The sequence below is a fragment of the Hylobates moloch genome, unplaced genomic scaffold (genome assembly GCF_009828535.3).
Source record: "Hylobates moloch isolate HMO894 unplaced genomic scaffold, HMol_V3 SCAFFOLD_6, whole genome shotgun sequence".
In the NCBI taxonomy this organism is placed as follows: domain Eukaryota; kingdom Metazoa; phylum Chordata; class Mammalia; order Primates; family Hylobatidae; genus Hylobates; species Hylobates moloch.
This window is the reverse complement of record NW_026652281.1, coordinates 15,458,084-15,464,008: the sequence shown is the minus strand read 5'-3', so window position 1 is coordinate 15,464,008 and position 5,925 is coordinate 15,458,084. Positions and strand designations below refer to the sequence as shown.

At 42.4% G+C, this 5,925-nt stretch overlaps 1 pseudogene; it reads right to left on the bottom strand.

Annotated features, from left to right (window-relative positions):
- Positions 1-240: 240 nt before the first annotated feature.
- Positions 241-325, bottom strand: LOC116472133 (U2 spliceosomal RNA; annotated as a pseudogene).
- Positions 326-5,925: the final 5,600 nt, after the last annotated feature.

The window sequence follows — 5,925 nt, the reverse complement described above, 5'->3', positions numbered from 1 at the left end:
CATGTTCTCACTCATAGGTGGGAATTGAACAATGAGAACTCATGGACACAGGAAGGGGAACATCACACTCCGGGGACTGTTGTGGGGTGGGGGGAGGGGTGAGGGACAGCATTAGGAGATATACCTAATGCTAAATGACGAGTTAATAGGTGCAGCAAAACAACATGTCACATGGATACATATGTAACAAACCTGCACATTGTGCACATGTACCCTAAAACCTAAAGTATAATAATTAAAAAAAGGAAAAAAAAAATTTAAATAAAATTTTAAAGTGATAAGATAGATACTACACTTGATCTTAGCCAAAAGGCCGAGAAGCGATAATAAATTTTTAAAAAGCAGAAGAACATTCACAGCATCTTCTTGCACCCTCTATTACTCATGTGGCCATGCCTGGTAGAAACGAAAAAAGCATTGCCTCTCTTCCAGCATCTTCAGCATGGTAGGACTCCCTGAAGACAGAGTCATTGAACATCTCACTCATGACGCTGTTTTTGAAACAACTCCAAACTTTCAACTGTTTTTGAAAGACAGAAAATTGGCGAGTTAACAGGGCCTTTTCTTCTTTTTCAAGACAGAATATCGCTCTGTTGCCCAGGCTGGTGTGCACTGGCGTGATCATGGCTCACTGCAGCCTCTACTTCCCCAGCTCAAGTGATCCTCCCCTCTCAGCCTTCCAAGTAGCAGGGACCACAGGCACACACCACAACACTTGGCTAATTTTTTTTTTTTTTTTTTTTGTAGAAATGACGTATCACAGGCTGCTCTTAAACTCCTGGGCTCAAGCGATCCATCTGCCTTGGCTTCCCAAAGTGTTGGGATTACAGGTGTGAGCCACTGCGCCTGACCCAGGGCCTCAAAGTGCCCTAGACCTCAAGATTATCGCAGCAGAAGTTGAGCACTGACTTCCCAAACCTTCACTTGGCTTCACTTGGCACTGTATTTTTAAAAATCATTACTACACTTGGATGTTCTCACAAGGCAAAAAACAAAAAACAAAAAAATTCCAGCAATGTTTATCCACTCCTCACTAACTGGACAGACAAGGACATGAGGCCAAATAGTAAGATGAAGGTTCAAATATCAAAATATCCCTGACATTGACCTGGCCCTTTGCCAGGCTTGTCTGGCTATTGGCTTTTCATAGGGTAGGGAAGTTCATGGTGTCTTCCATGCCTCTGAAATGTGATTGAAGATTCCGAAGGGAGCAAACCCACAGCAAATCAGCACCTTTGAATTTCTTGCCGATCTCCGGAGAGAGAAGGACCCAGCTCAGACATCACTTCCTCCATGAAGACCTCCCTGATGCCTGGGACCAGCCTTTCCTACTGTGTACCCCTGTGGCACGTGACACATTCCCCTGTTAGACCACCTCCACATGGCCTGATTCATAGCAGATATTCAATAAATTGGGTGGATGTAAACCTAATACAGTATATTGTACCAGAAATTAGGTGGGAGCCACAAAACACAAGTGACTCACAGAAACTTAAATTTTCTTGTAACCACATTTAAAAATGTAAGAAGAAACAGGTGAAATTAATTGTAATACTATATTTGATGTAACCCAACGTACTCCAAATATGATCAAGGCAATATGTAATCAATATAGAATCTACATTTCACTAAACTATAGGAACCTTATTTCACCTGACCTGGAGCTCGCCCTGTAGGGTAGGGTAGGGGGAGCCTTTTCCCCAAGTGCATTTGTCAATAACATTTAGAAGCAATTGTTTGATTTCATGGCTGCCTGAGATCATGGTGAGAGATTTTATTTTTTAATGAAGATTTTTTTTTTTTCTTGAGATGCAGTCTCACTGTTGCCCAGGCTGGAGTGCAGTGGCATGATCTCAGCTCACTGCAACCTCCGCCTCCTGAGTTCAAGCGATTGTCCTGCCTCAGCCTCCCGAGTAGCTGGGATCACAGGCCAAATCCACCATGCCAGGCTAATTTTTGTATTTTTTAGCAGAAACGGGGTTTTGCCATGTTGGTCAGGCTGGTCTCCAACTCCTGACCTCAGGTGATCCACCCGCCTTGGCCTCCCAAAGTGCTGAGATTATAGGCATGAGCCACCGCGCCCGGCCCTAAATGTAGTAAGTCTTTAGAACCCAGTGCATGTTTTCTTTTACACTTACAGCACATCTCAATCCAGATAAGCCACATTTGTAGTGCTCAGTAGCCACATGTGGCTACCGTATTGAGCAGCACAGATTTAGGGCATCTGCAAAATATAGTAGTTATTATGCTGAGCCCTTTATACCCACATCCCTGTGACATAAATCATTAGAATCAGCCTGCTCCGCCTGCCTCGTGCTTCTGCCATGCTAGGTGATCTGATAAAGGATTCACTTTATCAGACTGTGTTTAATCTTCCCAGCAGTCCTGTAAATAACCCCACTATGACACTCACTTTCCCAATGAAGACACTGAGGATTAGAGATATTAGGAAACTAGCCCAAAGCTGCACAGCCTCTGAGTGAGGTAGCCAAGCCGGGAAGCCTTAGGCAGAAGATTTTCCCACAAACAGCCTCCACATGGTTTCCCCAAAGCCCCACATGCACCTTCTAAAGCAGGTTCCTTGCATTTTGAAATAGAAGCCTATCTGTACATTCTTTCAGGCTGAGTTCATAAAGATTTAGCTCTAATTATGCATGCATTTTGGCCAACTGAATTCTCACCACCACCACATCATTGGCTGCTTACAATGTTATTAAGAAATCAGGTGTGGGCTTGATTGCATCCATCTATCCACTTTTAGTTCAGAAGTTAAAAGATTGTAATTTACTGTCCTATTGATTTGATTTATGATTTCCAGTTATGCAGGCTGTTGTTTTTCAAGCAGAGATCAGAACAGGAAATGGCTGTTTCGACTTCTGTCTATGTTTTGCGATGTGATTTAAGTTGTTCTGCATTTTTGGCTTAGATGTGCCAAACTGCATTACCTTCAACCTTCTCCAGTAGCTTGAAGGGTGCTATAGAACTAGCTACAAGCAGCGTCATTCAGAAGCAGTTTAGGGAAAGCAAGGACCCCAATTTCTTGTGGCAATTTCTATACTATCTGGACATGGGATTCCTAAGATTAGTATGTTTTCTGTTTGCTTTGGGAAGGGGTAGAGAAAGCAAGGAAAAAAGTGATATGATCCTTGTCTGCAGATTCTAAAGGCCTTAAAATTTCTGGTAACATGTAAATTCTGTTGTTTTGCTGGCTCAGTAAGGTTGATTTTTTAAATGTGGCGACCAAACAATGATTTTAAGTAGCAGTGTCTCAAATTTTAGGGTTTGGTACAAATCACTTGGATGCTTATAAAAATACAGATTTTCACTCTAACCCTTGGAATGTTGATTCAGTATATTGGGGTGGGGCCCAAGAATCTACAGAACTTCCAAAAATTCTGTTCTCCAGAGGGCAGTGAGAAAACTGGCAAAAATCATCAGGATCAACTTTTTTTGGAATTCTAGAAATTAACCAAATGGTTGGAGCAATCCAGGAAGCGTTTATTCAAGAAAAATGGCTGTTGGTAAGAACAGCTGGCAATGTGGTATTTTAACTTGTTCCAGTCCTAACCCATTCTCTCTAGCTCCATGGTAACCTTGAAAACCAACAGCCTGCACTCATGAGGAAATCCAGTGGTCTGGCAGCCACCAGAAGGGGCTGAGGTTAGAGCGCCTTTGAAGTCTATTTCCCAGAGAATTCTCATGATTTGACCTATCTAGTGGTTCCCTGGAAAACCACTTGTAAAGCTTTCTTCATTTCACCTGACTTGGAGCTCACCCCATGTGGTAGGGTAGAGGGGGCCTTTTCCCCAAGTGCATTTGTCAATAACACTTAGAAGCAATTGTTTGATTTCATGGCTGCCTGAGATTATGGATAACAGCCAGGGCAAACAACAGGCTTAACAAAAAGGCTTAAGAGGAAAAGCTTGGGAATGAGATTTTCATAGAGCTTTGATAAGCTCTGATATATTCCCAGGAATCTAGAAGGCCAGGCATGTGTTGTAGAGTTCTGTCCATGCTCAAGAATGATATGAGAAATCCCTAGGCTGTCACCTCTGCTGACTTTGAGGCTCTGCACAAATGGGAAGTGAAGGCTGAGGTGGAGTTGCCAATTGTATACTGCATTGCTTATTGAAAGGACACTCCAACATGCACACAAAACCCCTTAACAAAGACTTATTGGTTCCAGTTATTTAAGGAAATCTCTGTGCAATCACTAGTTAACCACTAAAAAAACCACACAGAGGCTTCAGTGGCTAACACAACCAAGGAATACAGACTTTATAAAATTACCTCAGAAATGTCATTAAACAAATGAACAAGAACAAATAGCAACAACAACAAAATCTGGTGGGAGGGTGAAGAAAGATCTTATTTCCAGAGTTACCATATTATATGACTTAAAATATCCAGTTTTCACTTAAAGATGAGACACATAAACAAAATAGTATAATTCATACAGAGGGAAAAATAGTCAATAGAAACTGTCCCTGAGGAAGTCCAGATGTTGGATTTACTAAAGATTTCCAATTAGTTACCTTCAATATGTTCAAATAAATGAAGGCATTTACAATGAACTAAAGAAAAGTTTGAGAATAATGTCTCATCAAATAGTTAATATCAAAAGATAGAATTATAAAAATAACCAAATATAAATTCTGAAGTGGAAAAGCACAATAACTGAGATGAAAAATTTACTAGAGGAGCTCAACAGCAGATTTGAGTAGTCAGAAGAAAGAATCAGACAACCTGAAGATAGATCAATTGAGATTATCCAGCCTGAGGACAAGCAAGAAAAATGAGCGGAAAGAAAAATGAGCAGAGCCTTGGAGGCCTGTAGAACACCATAAGTATCCCAACAAACACATAATAAGACCCAGAAAAAAAGGAAAGAAAGGAACAAAAGGAATATTTGCAGCCTGGGCAACATGGCGAAACCCCATCTCTAAAAAAAAAAAATACAAAAATTAGCTGGATGTGGTAGTGCACACTTGGGGTCCCAGCTACTTGAAAGGCTGAGGTGGGAGGATTGCTTGAGCTCAGGAAGTGAATGTTGCAGTGAGCCAAGATGGCACCAGCCTGGGTGACAGTAAGACCTTGTCTTTTTTTTTTTTTTTTTTTTGAGACGGAGTCTCGCTCTGTCACCCAGGCTGGAGTTCAGTGGCGCAATCTCGGCTCACTGCAAGCTCCGCCTCCTGGGTTCACGCCATTCTCCTGCCTCAGTCTCCCGAGTAGCTGGGACTACAGGCGCCCGCCACCACGCCCGGCTAATTTTTTTTTGTATTTTTAATAGAGACGGAGTTTCATCGTGGTCTCGATCTCCTGACCTCGTGATCTGCCCGCCTCAGCCTCCCAAAGTGCTGGGATTACAAGCGTGAGCCACCGTGCCCGGCCCAAGACCTTGTCTTAAAAATAATTTTTTGAAGAAACAATAGCTGAAAACGCCCCAGTTTTTTTAAGTTTATACATCCAAGCCCAACAAACTCCAAGTAGAATAAATAGAGAGAGAACCACACCAAGACACATCATAATCAGATTGTTGAAAGACAAAGAGAGAATCTCAAAAGTAGCAAGAGAAAATTGACTCTTTACATTCACAAGAGCCTTGTAATATTAATAGCTGATTTCTCATTAGGAACCACAGAGGCCAGACAAAAGAAAAAACATTGTTAACTAAGAATTCTGTATCTGACAAAACTATTTTTTAAAAATGAAGGGGAGGCCGGGCGCGGTGGCTCACGCTTGTAATCCCAGCACTTTGGGAGGCCGAGGCGGGCGGATCACGAGGTCAGGCGATCGAGACCACGGTGAAACCCCGTCTCTACTAAAAAATACAAAAAAATTAGCCGGGCGTGGTGGCGGGCGCCTGTAGTCCCAGCTACTCGGAGAGGCTGAGGCAGGAGAATGGCGTGAACCCGGGAGGCGGAG